This window comes from Cavia porcellus, unplaced genomic scaffold (genome assembly GCF_034190915.1).
Source record: "Cavia porcellus strain 051 isolate PalLab524CR breed Dunkin Hartley unplaced genomic scaffold, mCavPor4.1 scaffold_2, whole genome shotgun sequence".
Classification (NCBI taxonomy): Eukaryota; Metazoa; Chordata; class Mammalia; order Rodentia; family Caviidae; genus Cavia; species Cavia porcellus.
The window spans coordinates 114,033,660-114,054,463 of NW_026947485.1; the positions used below are offsets into that span (position 1 = coordinate 114,033,660).

General features: G+C 37.0%; 1 pseudogene; it reads left to right on the top strand.

The window, feature by feature from the left end:
- The first annotated feature begins 2,138 nt into the window (after positions 1-2,138).
- Positions 2,139-3,041, top strand: LOC134472801 (olfactory receptor 2AK2-like; annotated as a pseudogene).
- Positions 3,042-20,804: the final 17,763 nt, after the last annotated feature.

Sequence of the window (20,804 nt, forward strand, 5' to 3'; positions counted from 1 at the left end):
CTTCTGGTGACTGTTACTTTGGGCTGGGTGGAAACAGCTTCTCAGCTTGGAACTGGCAGCAGCTGACTTGTGTCCAGACCATTAGAGCAGTAGGAAAAATCAGAGGGAAACTCACTGGAGGAAAATAATGAAACCCATGAACAATCTTATGCATTACTTGCCTGCAGTTTCTTGCTCCTATAAAATGTTAGTGAAACAGTAATGGGACTTGATAACTCTGGAAGAGGAGCTGTGGATTGAGAAATGGCACTGTTTGTTCTGAAATATCTAATGATCTTTACTGAGTGATGTTCAATAGGCATTATAATTGCATATATGTATTGTTTTGCAGATGAAATCCATAAAAGCCTAGTGTTTAGGCCATCTTTTTAATATGTGACTTATCTCTGCAGGTTAATCATTTCTAAAATGTATTCTCCTCTCTTAGGAGGTGCTGTTCATTTCAAATTGCTCCTCACAAGGGTGCCATGTTTACTAGTTTTGCACCCACGTGCCCTTCATATTTAATTGATTCTCAAGAAAAATCATCCTGTAGTCAAGCTCTGAATCTAAAAGGTAGGAAAATTATAAGTGCTCATGACCAATAATGAAAAATTTTTAAATCTCCCAAGTGTTAACACATGCATATTAGTGCATGTTTTACTACATTCTTGATATTTTGTTTTGGGAAAACATTAAGATCATTTAAATAGCACTGTGATGGATTGAACCTGGTAATTAGCACATTATAACATTTATTTTATTTCCCATATTCAATCTTTCTAGTTATTCAGGCAAGTCTATTATTTTCATAATTTTGTAAAATATTCATGTTTAATATATTCAATATTTTTCTAAATGACTTTCAGAATCATCTGAGGACTCATGTTAAAATTCATGAATGAAATCACGGATTGAAATCACAACCTTGTGCTTGTGGGGCAGACGCTTATGCTGCTCAGCTAAATTTCTGGCCCCTGAAATTTATTTCTGGTGCACTTATTTTTTGAGGGGAGTAATAATAACAAATTTGAAGAAAATCTAACTATTAAATAATTATTACAATAATTAGAAAAGGTTGTAAATATCCTGTTTTAAAGCAGTTTGCTCAGTAGAATAATAAAGTGTCTTGTATAAGTATTTTGATATTATAGTGAATTTTATTGGTCATTTCTATTAAACTGTAATCTTTACCTCTGTTCTCTATTGACATTTGATCCCGTATGGTAATGATTAATCTCTATAAAATATTTTATTTTTTTCTGTTACTTTTTTAAGCAGCAGCTCTTAATTTCAGCTGTTTTTCTATACTCTATTAAAATAATTGCATCATGGGAGGCAATATAATCTTGATATCTAGACTGAATTTTCATAAATTTCCAGTAATAACTACCGTCTGGTGATATTAATTGTATGTAGTCTGAGACATGGAAAATTAATTATTCTAATAACCTGATTTTTATCAACTCAAATTTAAAAGGGTTACAGTATCACCCTCAAATTTACATTACTGTAGTTTTTATTTCTGTGTATAACTAATTAAGGTAAAATAAAGTATTGATTCATTACAATTTACACAATTATAAAACAACTCTTCTTTGACATAGTGAACTTAAAGAACTGAGAATATTTTCATTAGTAGAAAGATTGAATCTACTACAATAAAGTACACACAAATGGAGAATGTAATTTTTGCACACACATCATCAAAATGGTGATAAAACTATTTTATGTTTTTATTCTGGTTTCGGTAATCATATTTATTTACATTTTGCCATTGTAGTTTATGGAAATTTAAAAAGAGGAGTTAAAAGACCCAAAGGAGGAAAATACCAGTTTCCTGCTGTTCACAAACTGGCAATGAGAGTGCTTTTTCCTTTTGATCCGTACTCACTGTATACATGAAAAAAACATTAAACGTTCACTGTTAATATCTACAAATATTGTGTGTCAAAATAGTAAAATAACAAAAATAAGTAAAAATGACTATATGTTAATATATGCTAGTTTATTATACCTCACAATAGCTCTACGTTTACCTAAAGTGATTCGAGAAAGATTAGATGTACTTAATTATTGAACTTTTTTCTTTCAAAAGATAATTACAATATTCCATGGATGTCTTATATATTACCTACATTGATTTTTTAATTTTAGGCATGAAACCTGGAAACCAAAGCTCTGGGACAGACTTTATACTGGTTGGTCTTTTCCAATATGGCAGCATGAATTGTTTTCTCTTTGCTGACATTGTATTCCTCTTCTTGGTGGCTCTACTGGGGAGCATCACCTTGGTTCACCTCATCCGAGTGGACAGCAGCTCCATTCACCCATGTATTTCCTGCTCAGTCCGTTCTCCCTCATCGACATTATGCACATCTCCAATACTGTGCCCAAAACGACTATGAACTTCTTCCTGATGAACACCAAGACCATCACATTCTTGGGCTGTGAGATTCAGACATTTATGTTCCTGAGCCTTGGTCGATGTGAAGCTGTTCTCCTGGGCTTCATATTATATGATCTTTATATAGCGATCTGCCATCCTTTGTGCTATCCTGTCCTCATGAGCAAGATCTGCTGTTCCCTGATCATATGTGCATGGTCCAGCAGTGCTGTCAACTCCTTAATACACACATTGTATGTCTTCCAGATTTCCTTCTGTGGGTCTTGGCTTGTTTACCACTTTTTCTGTGAAGTTTCCTCTCTGACGCCACTGGTATGTGAGTATGAGCACACCATCCTCCTGAGTGGAATTATTATTCTGCTGCTGCCCTTCCTGGCCATCGTAGCTTCCTATGCTCAAGTGCCCACTGTCATGTTCCAGATGAGCTCAGGCACAGGACCGACCAAAGCTCTTTCCACCTGTTCCTCCCATCTGATTGTAGTGAGTCTCTTTTATGTTACCAGTTTCTGCACCTACACTCGGCCACACTCCTTGCATGACCCAGGACAAAGTGTTGGCAGTTTTTTACAACATTTTTACACCTCTTCTGAATCCATTCATATACAGCCTGATGAACAAGGATGTCCTGGGGACCCTGAGAAGGCTATTAGGTTGATAAGTATTGATAAGGGAAAATATGGCTGTAGACATTTCTTAGCAATTGAAGATGAGCACCATCAACAGAAGTTCCTCAAATCTATCTGTGAGGATGCAAGATACCTGCTCTTTGTGGAACCTGAAAAACAACTGTACTCATCAGATTTTGCTCACACAAAGAAGACTACAAATATTATGGAATATATGCTTTTAAGGCATGAATATTTTAATTACCCTCTTCTTTTTAAAGTTATTTTTCTATTTTAAGGGGAAAACCAGAAAATATCAAGAAGCAAACCATCAAAAAACAACAAAAGCAAAACAGACAATAGCAATCGATGGAGTTCTTCTGTCACTATATGACAAAGCAGTATTAGTGTTTCCTACTATAATTGTCATTGCTTATTTGATTTTTAATGTTGTCTGTCTTACATAGCTGGATTCTCCTGTATTTGGTGCATGCATATTTAAGACTGTTATATCTTCCTCTCAAAATTTTCCACTAACTAGTATGTAGTGACCTTATCTCTTTTGATCATTTTTGGTTTGAAGTTCACATGGTCTACAGACAATAGCTACCCCTGCTTTTTTCTGGGTTCCTGTTCCATGGAGTATTGTTTTGCATTCGCTCACTTTCAGTCTATGAATTTCCTTTTGTGTTGACGGGTATCTTGTGCACAGTACATAGTCATATTTTGTTTCTTGCTCCATGATGCCAGGGTTAAATGAAACATTCATGTTTCATTTAATTGTTGAATTGAGACCATTTATATTAATGATTATAACTGACATATATTGGCTTATTTATGTCACATTATCTTTTTGCTGCTGTTGTTTTGTTTTCCTCTCCTGGTTGCCGTTTGTTGGTTTCTTTCCATTGTTGTTCTTGAAATTGTAGTCATTTATGACTCTATCTAGAATATCTTTTAGTAGTTCTGTCAGGTTTTTTTGGTGGTCATGAATCTTTTAGTAGTTCTGTCAGGTTTTTTTGGTGGTCATGAAGTTCTTCAGTTGTACTTTGTAGTGGTAGTACTTTATTTCTTCAACAATTTTGAGAAAAAGCTTTGCAGTGTACATTAGTCTGGGTGGGAAGCTATTTTGTCACATGAAGTACTCTTCTTGCATGTTCTTCTTGACTTGGTTGTGTTGAAAAGTCTTCTGTGATTCTGATGGATTTTCCTTTATAGGCGATGTTTCTTTTCTCTAACAGTTTTTCATATTCTGTTCTTATGCTGGATTTTTGGGATCTTGATTATTATATATCTGGATGTAGATTTATTTTGGTTATGGTAACTGGAGTTCTATATGCTTCAGTTATCTGTATGTCAGTTTCTTTTCCCATGCTTGGAAAATTTTCTTCTATGATTTCTTTAATCTTCCAACTGTTGCATTGTTATTTCCTGGTTCCTTTTATTTTTTAAAAGATCTTTTCTTTGAGCTCACTAGCTGCAATCATGTCTCTAAGGTCTGACAGTCTATCTTCACATATGTTCAAGTGTATTTGCCAGTTTGGAATTTTTGATTTCCAGGATTTCTGTTTGAATCTGTTTCATTGATTCTAGTTATTTTCTAATTGTTCATCCAAGATTTCCATCATTTTCCAAAGCTCCCCTATTTTCTTAACTATGCCTTATTTGGATTGCTCAGCATTTCTTTCAACATGTTTGTCATTTCTTATATTGCATGGGAGATTATTTCTGATCCGATTTCCTTTACAGCCTCATAAAGTTGTTTATTTCAGTTTTTCATGTCCATAAATTTGCTTGGGATGGGCTGGAGGTTTGAGATGGCATTCTACTCCTTTCATTGTTTTCCTCTGTTCCTCTAGAGCAGGTAAATCACAGGCCTGGCTGCTTCCTGATTTTCATTGGTGGTCCATCCAGGAGGGGCTCTCCACAGGTTGAGGGTCACTGGGTGGGACTTTCTCAGGTCCCATGCTCTCCACTAACTCTTACTAGCTAGCTGTGGTCACTGTGCATGCCATTTTCAGGCCCTGTACTATATATCAATGATTCCTGGCTGGTTGAGGTCACTGGGATTGTCTTTTTTCTATTGTCCTTTCAATGTCATGAAAATCATTCCAAAAGAAGTTAAATCTACCCAAAAATTTAACATCAAGTTAATTTATATAACATAAAGTTAACAGAAAGAAAAAAATTCCATCACACATTCATAAATCCAGCAATATTTTAAGGATTTTGCTGTGACCATGACTTTGGGTTAAGGACTATGTATACAGAAATAAACAGAAGCAAAATCTGAGGAATTACCCCTTATTTCTACCTACCAGTTAAATGTCCCTGGGCCACATAATCAATTATAGTGGAAGAAACATGAGGTGAACATGGACATTTCTTCTAAGGCTTGTGAGTGGTGTGTGTTCAGCACGGAGCACTGGGGATCTCCTCACACCCCCAGGTCTGGTGAGGACACCTGGTGCCACTTAGCATAAATTCCTCTCTCCAGCTCAGATGTCATTTTTCAGTGTTTCTGCTGCCTAGAGTGATGCTTTCATTAGAATTTGACCATCATTAACTCTAAAAAGTTTGAAATTTTTATAGTTCTCTAAATAATTTGAGGGCCAGGAATTTAGCTCAGTGGCCTAAATGCCTGCCCGGCAGGTGCAAGATCATGAGTTTGATCCCTGTTCCCCAGTACAAAAGAACAAAGTACTGAATCTAAATAATTTGAAATGTACTACTAAAATGAATCCAATGTTATAAGAAATTTGGTATATTAAAGGTTGCTGGTGTGAGATGCAACTGGAATTCTTAGTTATATACTTAGAGATTCACAGGCTTAGAAAACATTCTTGTCTTAAATTTTCTGTCAACTAAGAATTTTTATCAACTGTTTTAAATTTATAATGCTCTGGGAAGCTATTTCCGCACTAAGATATACATATAAGTGTACAAATGCATGAAACTCAGTACTCTGAGCAGTTACCATCCCTTACTTCACAATATTGATTGACAGCCAGGCCCATGGGATTGGAAGCTCTCCAAGGAAGCTTTCACTAAAAATCTGAGAATTGGACTCACCAGTTTATGTGTAGAACCTACAAAGTCATGACTGCATTGTGCTTTAACATGAAGACCGGTTATGGGTTAACAACTGGTGGTCAACTTAATGCCAGCTGGATTATATCAGCATGGCGCTGAGTGTAGCTGCTCCACCTGAGGAAATTTGCCAGCATACATAGAGGTGGAGGAGGAGAAGGAAGGCATTAATGTGTTGTTGTGCTGAGGCTCTGAGGCACTGTGGGTTCTCCTTCAAGTCACTGTTTGAGCCATTGGCTCTCCTTGAGCAGCTTTGGTCCTGACATTGAGCATTGCTTCCTGGCTCCAGAGCGGAAGATGTGTGCTCCTTGGTCTCCAGGATGAGTTTGTCATATTGGCTTCCTGGCATGTACTCGACTGTGCTTGTCTTGGAGCAGCTTGGGGCCTCCGTGTCACTGAGGATGGCTGTGGTGCTTTTCAGGACAGCCCTGGACTTGTTGTGTGACTTCACAGCTCCAGTATAGAACCCTCATCCCACCAGCACAGCTTCTTCACGCCACTGGCATGGACTTCCTGGCTTCCATCACTGACCTTTGGGCCTTCCAGGCACAGATCCGTAAAAAGAGACTGGTGTGAATCCTTCTTGTGGGCTCTAAACCTCCAGTTGGACTCTTAGGAGGCATTGTCATGAGCTCTGAGTTTTCATCTGGACTCATGTGGGACATTGCTGTGGGATTTAGGCCCTGGACTAAATATTCTATGTTTTTGGTGTTGTGGGTAGTTTTCCTGCATTCTCTTGTGTTAACTCCTGGTGACTGTTATCAAAATAATATTATAAACTCCATGTCCTGATTCTAACTGTTCTCTGTACAACCCCCAACTACAACAAGACCTAACTGGAAACAACCTCTTTAATATAAAATTAGTTTATTACTGTAATGTGCAGTTAATGTATTGTGTGAGGCCATCACCAGTAGCACCCTCTCCCATGAACAGCACATTGTGTGAGCTCACAACAGCCCTGCTGTTCAGGGGGAGTCATGCAGGATGAAACAGGTATACAGCTTCAGGGAAGAGCATCTCTTGTGTTCCACTAGAGGTGAATTCCTTAAGCAATAAACCTGGTCAACAACAGAGCTGTGCACAATGAAATAGGGAGAGACAGCAGCTCCTTATACAATGTGAGTTTAAAGAGAATCACCAGGTCAAGGAAAGACAGGAACTCAAGCAGCCTCCACTGGAACAAAAGAATTGTTAAAATTAGGAGATCAAGGCTTAATACAAATCCCAGTCTGGATGTGGGGAGAGGTAGGGAAAAGCTGGGAAAAAAAGGTCAAAGGTGAAGCAAATGACTTCAAATATCTGCAGATCCCTGTGAGGAGCAGTTGATGTGTTTCCGCAGAGCTATGTTCTCCTTCCATTGCATTCTAGCTGTATAATCAGAAATCACAGAGTGGTTCTTGTCTGAAGATCAGATCTTTGAGGAGAGGTAGTTTCTTAAATACAAACAACACACATCTCTGAGGCAATGGAGATTTTAGACAACTCAGATGTCTCCTCAGTACCCAGGAACATTTCAACATTAAAGTTTACATTTGAGACACAGGCAACATCTGAATCATGCTGGTGCTGCTTAGCTTGGTGGCGGGTCACTTTCCTGGCATGCCTGAGTGTCCAGGTTCCATCTACAATATCAAAAGAAAAAAATCTAAATGTATTTCCTTTTCCCAGGGTTTCTCCTTGTTTCCTAACATACTTAATCTAAATTACTTTAAAGAAAACCAAAGTCTGTTCTCACATTTTATATACATATTTTTGGAATAAGAGAAGACCAGTTTTGGGGGTTTTCCAATAGTGGTGAGGAAGCTGAGAATCTTGTAGAAGGTGACAGCATTTAAGTAAAAAAATTAGGGCAGATAGAAGTAGAAGAGAGAGGAGTGGAAATACAGGTTTATCTAGTCAACTGTCTCATGCCTAGTGAACCATTCCAGCACTGCACATTCATACAGGGGTGCACTCACACACACAAACACAAACACACACACACACACACACACACACACACACACACATCTCTGCTCACCCACACACATGCACAGGAAGGTCCACATGCGCACTGTGGACCTCAGTCTGAAACTGGGCCCCACTGCTCCCCTTGTTCTTGGTCAGAGAACATCGCAGACTTTCTGTTTGCATGTGGGCGCCGAGTGCCCTTGGTTTCTGTGATACATGTTCTTATATGTGCTTCCTGCCGGGCATCTATGAGACTTTGCTAAGACCAACAGTCCTCATCTACAAATGGGAGAAAAATGCTAAGTGAACTTTCTAGTCCATTGGAATGAATTCTTACTAATAAGTTATGAGACACAAATGGAAGCATTTCAGTTGTTCCTCAATAAAAGATTAATGTTTTCAATTTTATTAGCACTGTCATTATTTTTATGATTAATTCACCAACATTTTAAGCAAGTTTTACGTATTTCCTTATTCAGTTAACTTATCCAGTAATACCAGCTGATAATTTGTATTTTTTGCCTTTTTACCCTGTCTCATTTATTGATTCTCTATACCTATTTACCTGTTTGAATGTAAAGTTACAATAGCCCTTTATTTAGGTGTCTGAAAATGTTATTGTAATTACTGTTTTTTTTTTTTTTTTTTTCTTTTTTTAAAAATCGGTACCGGGGATCGAACTCACGAACACGTGCTTGCAAGGCAGGCACTTATGTCGCTGAGCTAAATCCCCAGCCCCTACTGTAATTACTAAGACAGATTTTTACTTTCCCATTCATATATCTGCAGAACTGTATTTGAGTAATTACTCAATATTTAAGCTTTTGTTAGGAAGTAGAACAACATTATAACAACTATTATAACAATTACATATGTTAAGTAAAACTTTATTGCTAGCTAGACATATTTTATTGTTTTTCATGGGCTGAGATTTAGTTCAGTGGTGTAATTTCCTGTCTGGCAAGAACTAGGTCATAAGTTCAATTTCCGGTACAATAAAATAAAATAAAATTTTCATGACAGAAACAATGTCTTTTGTGCAGATCAAAAGGCCTTTTCTTTCTTTCATTCTTTTTTGCTATAAGTGAGTATTGTAGTCAGGGGTTGCAAGAAGAATAATGCAGTATAGAACACATAATTATATTATTTATAATGGTCCCTCAAAGAGCCAAGTACAAAGAAAGTACAGTGTATTTGTCTATACATGGAAGAACTAGAAAATGAAGCCTGGACCTGGATCCCATTGCATTAACCTGCAGGAGTTCAGCTAGAAACCTAGAGCCCAAGATAATGACTTCTGCCAGTCTATTTTATGGATCTGTCCTGGGAAGGCCCAAAGGTCAGTGCTGGAAGTCAGACACGTTCCAGTGGGACAGTCCATGTATTATTTAGCTTTGTTTCTTAAATTGAACATCTGTATCTCCTCACTGTATGCCTGACACTCAGAATAAAAAAATGAGAAGGCCTCACAGGAGTTGAAGAATTTCAGTATCTTCAATATCGGAATTAGGGTTATAGACTCATGTTACCTGGTTTGAGACCTAATCTTTCAAGTACATAAAAATATCATAAAACACTAAGGTTCTTCACCTAAATTTCTAAAACAGCAAGGTCCCTTACTTGGTTGTTTGGAAGAGAAATGAGAGTATGCACAACCCAGGGTGGGTAATACTGGGACAGTGGCAGTAACTACTGTCCTTGTTCCACCATGTTAAAATGTCACTGGGTGGGGTGGAAAGGAGCCCTGTGCAGGATTGGGAATGTAAGTTAACACAGTATGGAAAGAGCATTGAGTTTTCTGCAAAATCAAAAATTCAGCTGCACACCACCCTCAGTAAGTTCAGGGAGGAAATGACCTCAGGACCCCTGAGTTCCAGGGCTCGCTCTTGTACCGTCAAGGGTAGGATCTAGCTGTCTCCCAGGAGCATCATGTGCTGGTGGCTGGGAGATGACTAGATTTTGGGTCTCATAACTGTTTCTGTAGGAGGTAGTATGGTCACTGGGGGTGTGACCACAAAGGCTTATCTCCCTCTCCAGCTCCTAGCTTCCAATTTGTGCTTCCTGGAAACCATGAAGAGAGCAATTCTCCTCCATCACAATCCCCTGCCATGCCATCCTACTTTGGGCTGGCTCCATCTTCTCAGAGCCAGCCAAACATGGACTGAAGCACGAACCAAAGTATACCTTTCCTTTCTGTGTGTGGAATATTCTCTAGTGATGGCAAAGTGACTAATTCAGCACAGTTTACAAAAGCCAGCTGAGGAATTCCTCCTCTCTTGGTTTTCAGTTTCATGAATGTCATTTTCCCTTTTCTATATTATTTTATGTATGCTATTTCTCCCATATGCAGCATATGTTTGGTTTTATTTATACTTCCATTAGCCATTCCGTATGTTTTAATGAAAGAGTTTGTTTCTACTTTATTCACTGTAGTTGTTGAACGCTAAGAACTGTCTGCTGCCATTCTGCTGCTGCCATAGTTTCTGTATTTTATTTCTTGCTTTTGTGTTACTGGGATCTCTCTGTGATTACCCTGGCTGCCTCCATTGTAATGTAAGTCATAATTCTTCTCTACTGGATGTCAACAAGTAAAATTTAGAGACTAAAAGTTTACAAAAATAGAATGGCCAGGAGGAGAGCCAATACTTGGATTTCAGCCCTCCAAAGTCAGCAAGGACACAGAATACAAATGAACCTCTGCTATGATATTCCACACCTCAGTGAGTCCCTGATCTTCTCAAAGAGACAATAGGACCACAGAAGAAAGTTATTGACAAGGTGTAGTATGCCTAAGCAGAGTCACTAGGAAAGAAAATCTCCCAAGCTTTCACAGAAAGCCACTTGCCATATGGCTGACATTGACAGAAACACTTAAGAGGTTCTGTGCATGGGTCCAGGGTAATTTCTGAGGAGACTTCACTGACCTTGAGTGATAGAAAGAAATTGATTTTGAGTAGTACAGGACTCACTTAATCTTGGTGTTAAACATCCATCAGAGAATTATAACCATAAAGAAGGCAGTTATCTGCAGAGTCCCCAAACACAGTTCCTCCAAACTGAACTTTATCAACTGCAAAAATAGAAAAGAGGACCCACAGAGATAGGGATCATTCACATATAAGCTAAAAGCACACAGAGCTCCACAGAGCTCCTGGAGAAGGCCCCAAGGGCACAGAGAGTTAAGGTACACCTGGATGGCACAGAGTACTGCCAGTAAACAGGTGATTCAGCCCTGAGAACAAGGGGTGTAAAAAGCAAACTAATTAACTAAAAGGGTCATCATATGAGGAATGTATAAATAAACACTTTGTGTTGGTGGAGCAGTGTCTTCTTCCCATCCAGGAGGAAGGGCTCCACCTGACCCCAGCTATCTTCATCCTTGTGCACCACCTCCACCCTAAGCTTAAGAGACCTCACATAGATATGAAAATGATGTATATATTTTGAGGAAATACTTAATCTTACATAAGTCATGGTATAAACCCAAATCAGTATTTGTAGTCGGTGTGAGTTTTTCTCATTGAACTAATCAGTTATGGGAATGAAATGAACAAGTAGAGTCCTATCAATTTCTATCTCTATGTGATTAGATAACAAGAAGTTTTATGTTCATTGCCAAATTTTATGCTTTGCTCTTAAATATCTCTAGAGACAGAAATTCAAAATCAAATCATAGCACTGGGCTATGAAAATGACTAAATAAAGCACATTTCATATGCTGTCTGTTCACACTGCAAAACTGGATTTAAAAAGAGAAGCTGTAACATGTAAGTGGGTGATAAAATTTTGGTACAGTAAAACTTCAAACTCCATGGCCATATGTTGCCTTTGCAAATAGGAAATCGGGAGATGGTGATCAAAGGTTTCAGAGTTCAAGGCAGACAGGATGAAGCTTGAAAATCAAATGCAATGATGACTATTTAACAATGCTCTACAGGGTGCTCTAATTTGCTAAGGGAGCCTCTCATATCTGGTCATCACACACACACATACACATACAGATTAACTATGAGTTGATATATTAATTAGCTTGATTTTGTAATTGTTTGTAATTCCATATTAACCACCATGCTTTAAATCTTAAGTATATACTACTTTTTGTGCTTTATAACACAATAAAGCTAAAATAAGATTAAAATGCACAAAAGGGAAAAATAAACATATGAAAATATTGTGCTAAATAATAGAGCACTTGAGCACTTTTAACGAACGGTACAAAGCCACACAAACATTACTGAGTAAAATCAAGAGATTTACTTCACTGACAGTGCTTCCTGTTCATTGGCGAGAAATGTTGTCTCAGTGCCAAGAAAACAAAACTTTGTTATGGAAGGATGCATTCCTAATGTTTCCCTTAAGTTTGGATATGTAATTTAGGAATTAAATAAGATACATTCATGCTCAACAGTGGAGTTAAATAAGTACGTGTTTTATCATTGCATGCAGTAGCCTGTGATGGGGAGGTAACTTTCTCAGCATAATACAATAATGAAAACATAGGGTGAGTAATAAGGCCATGTAACAGTCCTCTCCTTCAATTTCTGGGCATCACTGCCGGCTCTAGTCTTAGTTCGACCACCTGACCATAACATTTTTCTCTGTCTTTAAACACACTGTTATTGTTAAATCATCCACTATCCCTTGCAATTTCTTCAGGCTTTGCAGTGTGTGCAGTGTGAAATCTGCCAATACAGAAGCTTCCAAGGTGTCTGTCACAACATTCTGATGAGAACTCTAAGCATGGAGAGACTACTATGTTCATTGGGACTAGTGTGATGAAGACTAGGAAATGTTCACTGCACTTTGAGAGAATTAAACCGGTAATGCTTTTTATTAGTAAATTAGATAATGTTTTGCTTTTGAACTTCAATTTGATTCAACATCGTACATCAAGTTGTCCTGGACAGTAAGGACTAAGGTGAATCAGTCAGTTTCTCATCACTGGGGAACAATATCTGATACTCACACCTTAAAGGAAGAGAGGTTGTTTTAGTTCCCGCTTAGAGTCAATCTTTGGCTGCATCCATGGCAGGATGGCACCACAGAGAGGGCTGGTAGCAGAGTGAGGGAATGGACAAGCTGAGGAGGGAGACATGCTTTTCTGTGTCCCCGTAGTCGTGTCACCTCTGGAAAGCCCCACCTCTGATGACATGAGGCTTTGTGGGGACACCCAGCTACAAATCTGAACCCCGAGGTTTCTTCCACATCTTAATAGTCCTGAGGAGAAGCTACACAGCATATTGTTTCAGGTACACCTTGTACTCCTGCTGTAGCTACATTTGTTAACTCTTACATTCATTATTTGGCTGAACTAAAATGATGAAGTTTAGAAATAGAGACCTAATGTCTCTCAGTCTTCAGCTCCAAAATTAGCCTGTGGACTCAGAGCTTCTGGGAGGACAGGAGCTTCGATAAATGATGCGTATGTTAGTGGTAGAAATGGAGATTAAATATATGTCCTACTGAAAAGGAACATAGGTCTCAGCTCAGCACAGGGGAGAGCCCTGTGTGTGCATCTCTGAATTCTACCTTACAGCACCTGCTGCCACAGTGCAGGTTATACTGAGAGACCTACCATTCTCTGATCTCTCTGTGAGCTGGATCCCATCAACTACTGATAATTACACTACTGCTGTGTGTGTTTTGTACTTCTAGGGCAGGCCACATTTTGAAAGATTTGTTTTATTTTAGGAATGAAGATTTTAATATATATGATAGACCACCTCATGAGTTAGATAATTCCATTGCATATCATATATATGCTCTTTACTGCAACTGTGTATCCACTGAAATTAATCCTCACACTTTGTTCTACAGGTACATATTTAAAATATACCATGGAATAAGGAATGTTGTTTGAAAATCTATCAGTTAAAAACTGTCATCTCAATATGTTCTGAGCTGCATTTAGCCTCATGCTGAATTTAGCCTCATGCTCTTTCCAGAGGGCAGACAGTTCTACTAGAATATCATCTGATTTGTCTGTGAGATGCTCACTTGTGCAGTGGAGCCCAGGTCTTCTCAGGAGACATTTACGAGAGAGACAATGAGGCTGAGCCTCCTCAGCAGTCAACCCTTTCAGGAGAGAGGGCAGAAGCTCCCATGGGCTGAGAAAATGGGAATTTTCTGTTGAAATTCCACTTTCCACTGAAGAGTTTGATGCTGTGTGATCAAAGTTTTATTTTATGAGGAAGAAATTTATGACAGGATAGTAATTTCTAAAATGTGTTTCAAATTACAGATTTTAGAATATTAATATATTTTTTAGAAATCTAATTTTAAACAGCTTGACTTCTTGTATTTTGTGTTCTTGACTTCAGTTCATTGATAGATATGATAAACAGCTGATACTATTTTAACTAAAATTTGTTCAAGGAAGGATCACTGTGATTTTTATAATTACTAGCTCCAAGTGTGATGAGAGGAACTCATTTTTATTTAATTTGTAATACTTGATATCTGCAGAATAGAATTTTAAGACATTATAACAAGAATGATTAAATTATTTCTTAAATTCATGAATTAGTAAAATGTAAGACAATCTCAATATCCTTTTACCTTGTGACAAACTTTCTTCCAGGATCCCATTTCATCCTTTAGGGTCAAAGGAAGGGCTATCTGGAGGTCAAGAATGCTCACTCACAGCAAAGGCCACCGAACTATCCAGTTGCTGCTTGACTACTAACTGCAGAATAAGTCAAAGGTCCCTTGACCAATTTTCGATGAATAGTGTTGGAAACAGAAAGAAAATCCAGTCTCCTCCATGCTGCTTAAAGCTGTGTGCTTTACTTGAATGTGTATGAGTGTGAGTTGCAGCATTTTACAGATATGCTTGTGTTCTGGCTAAGTCTAGGTGAGATAAAATTTCCAGGTACCTTTTCATCTGCTGAAAAACATGAAGGTGTTTATTTGATATTATTTGGTATTAGGCTGAATTTATCCCTCATCTTTATTCTCTACCTTTCTCTAGTTCCTTCTTTTGTAGTGAGTCAACTCATCTCTGACTCTATAAGGATTTGTAATACAAGTAAAATTCTAAATTCAAGGTAAGCATTGAGGTCAAACAGGTGAAAGATGATGTTAACATCTCAACAGGTTGCAGTATGATGGAAATTGGTACAAGTGGAATAAATGTAAATATTTGATAAAAAACTACAATCATTTGAAAAAGCAATTTAATAAGATGGTGAATTTCAGCTTGTGGGGCCAGGAGTAGTGAGCTCAATCTCAACTCTGTCTTTTTCTGAAGGATCATTAAGGCTGCTTTTTTCTCTCCCAGATGTCCTGAATTTGGTTTATAACTGTTTCAGTAGATACTTGTATTGATTTGTTTATCTCAAAGAGTCTACTCCATTACCTAATTGAGTGGAACTACATTATTTTTATTTGGGGACTGGAATGCTTAATATCCTGGTGAATGTCATGCTCAGTACAGTGCTTTTACACTGATCTGTGTGACACTCTTAGTCATGATTTTATGTAAAGACGAATGGATTTTAGACACTGGGTCAGATATTAGTGGAGTCCTTGCACTAAGGAGGCTGAGAATGTCTGTTAGGGGTTTCAGGGCTCATCTTGGCTTATCTCCTTCAGCTTTCAGGTGAAATATCCAGGTTTCTAATGCCTTTTATTTGGCACAGCCTGAAGTTCAGTTCCTCAGCCTTAGAAATTGAGTTTTACAGCACTCAGACTTGCTATGATTAGTGGGGATTGTGATTTTGGAGTCACAGGTAGTGTAAACCCTGCCTCAGCTAGCCTCCCACCCAGCTTCTAAAAGAAGAGTTCGGTCCATACTGTAAACAAATGAAAGAAGGACAAATGTATCTTCTTCAGTCTCCCAGCATTTAAATGTAAGTTAAATATTTGTATATATGATAATGCAAACTAGTGGGGACTTGAGTGTGATGACCCTTCTGGAGACCAGTTACTCTGGGCTGGGTGGAAACAGCTTTTCAGCCTGGAACTGGCAGCAGCTGACTTGTGCCCAGACCATTAGTGCAGTAGGAAAAATCGAAGGAAAACTCACTTTAAGAAGATAATAAAACATATGTACAGCCCTGCATGTTACCTACTTGCAGGCCCTTGCTTCGATGAAAGGTTAGCAAAACATTTAGGGTACCCAATAACTCTGAAAGAGGTGGTGCACAGTAAGTAATGTCATTGTGCTTATTTTACTTATGTTCTCAAACATCTAAAAATTCTTACTGAGTGATGTTCCATAAGCATTATAATTAAATATATGTGTTTTGTGTTGCATATGAAATCCATAAAAGCCTAGTTTTGGGGCACCTTAAAAGGTGCCCCAATATGTGATCTATCTCCTCAGGTTAATCATTTCTAAAATGTTTTCTCCTTTTTGATGAGTTGCTCATCATTTCAAACTGGTCCTCAAAAAATGTGTCATATTTACTAGGTTTGCACCCATGATGCACTTCACATTTATATGAGTCTCAAGAAAATAACCCTGTGATCAGTATCTCTGTCCCAATAAGATCTCATGAGCAATAATTTGAAATGTTTTAAATTTCTATTATTCCTGATGAACACCTTGTATATTAGTTCATGTTTGAGTACATTATGGACACAATTTTGTCTTGGGACATCATTAAGATTATTAAATAGCACTGACACGGATTGGGCCTGGTAATTAGCATACTGTAACCATTTTATTTTTACTTTCACATATTCAGACTTTTCTAGTTATTCAGTCTAGTTTTTTTAAAAAAATTTATAACATACTCATGTTTAATATATTCAATAGATTTCTAAAGTACTTTCAGAATCTTCTTGGGAATTTTCTAAAAGTTCCTTTCCTATGCATTTATTTTTAGAGAGTAAATGTTAAGAAATTTGAAGAATATCACTTGTATAATGAAACAATTATTATAATAATTGGAAAACTTTGTGGACATTATTTCTATTTTAAAGCAGTTTGTTCAGTAGAATAGTAAAGTATCTTAAAAAACATAGTATATGTATTTTGATATTATAGTTAATTTTCTTGTGTAATTTCTATTAAATGTTAATCTTTTCCTCTTTTCTCTCTTAGTAAATTTCTGTAGTCATTTACCTCTATAAAATCTTGTACTTTTCTGTTACTGTTTTAAATAGGAACTCTCTTTAGCCCATTCTGTTTTTCCATACACTAATAAGTAATTGTATAATAGGAGGAAATATAGTCTTGAAATGTTGATTGAATATTCATGGATTTTCACTAAAAACTACTACCTGATAATATTTATTTTGTATAGTTAGTGACAAGGAAAATTATTTATTCTAATAATGATTTGTATCAACTCAAATTTAAAAGGGCTATAATATCACCCTATAACTTAGATTACTGTAGCTTTTATTCCTATTTATAACCAATAAAGGTAAAATAAAGATCAAGTATTGATTCATTAAAATGTATGCAATTATACAACTCTTCCTTGATACAGTGTTACCTGAAGAACTGAGCAGAATATTTTCACTAGAGAAAAGATTGAATCTACCCTAAAGTACACACAAATAAGAATGTAATTTTTGCACATACATCATCAAAATGGTGACAAAATTATTTTGTATTTTTATTCTGATTTCAGTAATCATATTTATTTGCACTTTGCCATAGTAAATTATGAAAATCTAAAAAGAGACGTTAAAAGAGAGTGGGGAATAAGTTTCTTGCAGTTCAAAAACTGGTAATGAGAGCATTTTTTCCTTTTGATCTGTACAGGAACTAAAACATTACAATTTCACTGTTAATATCTACAGATATTGTATGTCAAAACAGTAAAACAATATAAGTAAAAATGACTATATTTCAATATACGTAGTTTATTACACATAACAAGAGATAGCTATATTTTTATCTAAAGTAATTCCAGAAATATTAGACGTATTTAATTACTGAATTTTTATTTTTCAAAAGATAATTACATTATTCCATGGATGTTTCATATATTATCTGCTTTGATTTTTTAACGTAAGTCATAAAAACAGGAAACCAAACCTCTGGGACAGGTTTTATGCTGGTTGGTCTTTTCCAATATGACAGCATGAATGGTTTTCTTCTTGCTGCCATTGTCTTCCTCTTCTTGGTGGTTGTGCTGGGGAACATCACCTTGGTCCACCTCATCCAAGTGGACAGCAGGCTCCACTTGCCCATGTACTTGCTGCTGTAAGCTCTTCCTAATCGACATGATGCACATGTCCAACACTGTGCCCAAGACAACTATGAACTTCCTGATGAACACCAAGACCATCACATTTTTGGGCTGTGAGATTCAGACATTTATGTTCCTGAGCCTTGGTGGATGTGAAGCTGTTCTCTTGGGCTTCATGTCCTATGATCATTATTAGCCATCTGTCATCCTTTGCGCTATGGTGTCCTCATGAGCAAGATGATTCACTGCTCCCTGGTCGCATGTACACGGTCCAGAAGTGCTGTCAACTCCTTAATACACACACTGCACGTCTTCCAGCTTCCCTTCTGTGGATCTCGGCTCGTTAACCATTTTTTCTGTGAACTTTCTGCTGCCATTGGTATGGGAGGACACCTCGCAGTACCAGTACACCATCCACCTGAGTGGACTTGTATTTCTGCTGCTGCCGTTCCTAGCTTCCTATGATCAAGTACTCACTGTCATGTTCCAGATGAGCTCAGGCACAGGACGGACCAAAAGTCTTTCCACCTGTTCCACCCTCCTGATTGTGGCGAGCCTCTTCTATGTTACCAGTCTCTGCACCTACCCTCACCCACACTCCTTGCATGACCCTGCCCAGGATAAGATGGTGGCAGTTTTTTATACCACTGTCACATCTCTTTTGAACCCTGCATCTACAGTCTGAGGAACAAGGATGTCCTGGCAGATCTGAGAAGACTGCTGGGATGATAAGAATTGTTGGAGGAAATACAGTTTTAGAATTCCTTAGTGACTGAAGATTAGCACCTTAGATAACTGTTTCTGAAATCAGGCAAGGTGTCAAAATAGATGTTCTGTGTAGAAATTGAAAAACACTGTGTTCATCAGGCTTTACTTACAAAACGGGATAGTAAAAATGATATGGACTCTGTTTTCAAGGCATTACTATTTTAAATTGTTTTTTAAACTTTTATTTTAAAGAGAAAAAACAAAAATCAAGAAACAATCTTTCAAAAAATAACAAAAGTAAAATAGCAAGAAAAGAAAAAAACAGCAATATAAGATTTCAATACAACATGATAGGAATTTAACGACGACTGTTATGTAGCATATTATTTTCAAAATAATTGCTGAGGTTATCAGATATAGCCAAGCAAGACTGATCAACAGGGTAATTTTCCTTTATGTAGTTTCTTTCCCTTTTACTGTATCTATTATATCTTTTGTATCTTACTCTTCTAGTTTGTTACAAGAGACAATACAATGTTTACATGTGAGTCTGATTTATTTCACTTATGAGTATGATTCCTAGTTATATACATTTTCCTATAAAAGCCTCAAGTTTATCTGTTTTTTATGTTTGAATAGTATTCCACTGTATAAAAATACCATTTCTCTTTTTTTTATATACATTCCTCAGTTTATGGGTATTTGGGTTGTTTCCAAGATTTAGCTATTAAAAAATCGGGTACCTATAAACATGGGTGCACATATTGCTGTGCTAATGATGTTTTCCTTTCCTACTGTAAAACACTCAGAAGAGGAATAGCTGGTTTAAATGGCACCTCTACCTCTAGCTTGCTGAGGAATATCCATACTTATTTGCAACGTAATTGTATCACTCTATACCCAACAACAACGGAGACGGGGTCCTTTTTCCCCAGGGATCCATTAGTGTTTGCTACTGATTGATTTCTTCATGATAGCCATTCTTTCTGGAGATGGAATCTTACTATTTTTAATTTTCTTAGTGTTGTTTTAATTTGATTTCTCAAATGACTAACAACAAACATTTTTTCATATATTTATTTGTCATTTGTATTTCTTCATCTGAGAACTGTGTATTCACTTCAGATGCCCATTTTTGGATTCGGTCTTTGAGTTTGGGGGGCCTGATTTTTAAAAATTCTTTATATATTCTAGACCAGAGTCCCTCATGTGGGGGACAGTTGGATAAATTTTTTTTTCCAATCATGGACTTTTCACTGTAATTTTTTTGGCACACCAAAAAATTTTAATAAGATGAGATGTCATTTGTAGATTGTGTGAAATATTTCCTGTGCAGTTTGGTTTCTGTTCATGAATTCTCTGTCTACTCCTATGTCTTCAACATTTTTAATTACTTTGTTTTCCAGCATATTTAGTGTTTCTATTTTAATATTTAGATGTCTGATCTATTTTAACTTTAGCTTTGTGCATGGTGATAGATGTGGGTCTAGTTTTAGTTTTTGGTATATGGAAAGCCAGGTTTTCCAGCACCATTTATTAAACAGGCTGTTGTTTATCTGGTGAATATGTTTAGACCCTTTGTCAAAGATAAGGTGTTTTACTATGTTTGTAGTTGGGGTGTATCTTTTAATTTTTTCACTGATCTTTAGGTCTTTTTGCCAATAGTGTGTTGATTTAATCACACTAGCTTGGTAGTATGATTTCAAGTCAAAGATTATGATGCCTCCTGCCTTGCCTTTGTTGCCTTGGATTGTATTTGAATTCTACATCTCTTCTGGTTCAAGATGAATTTTACGAATGATTTCTCTATTTTGTGAGGTACACTCATGGAATTTTGATTGAAATTGCATTAAATCTGTATAACACCTTTGGGAACATTGCTATTTTCCCAAGGTTTGGTCTTTCTATTCATGT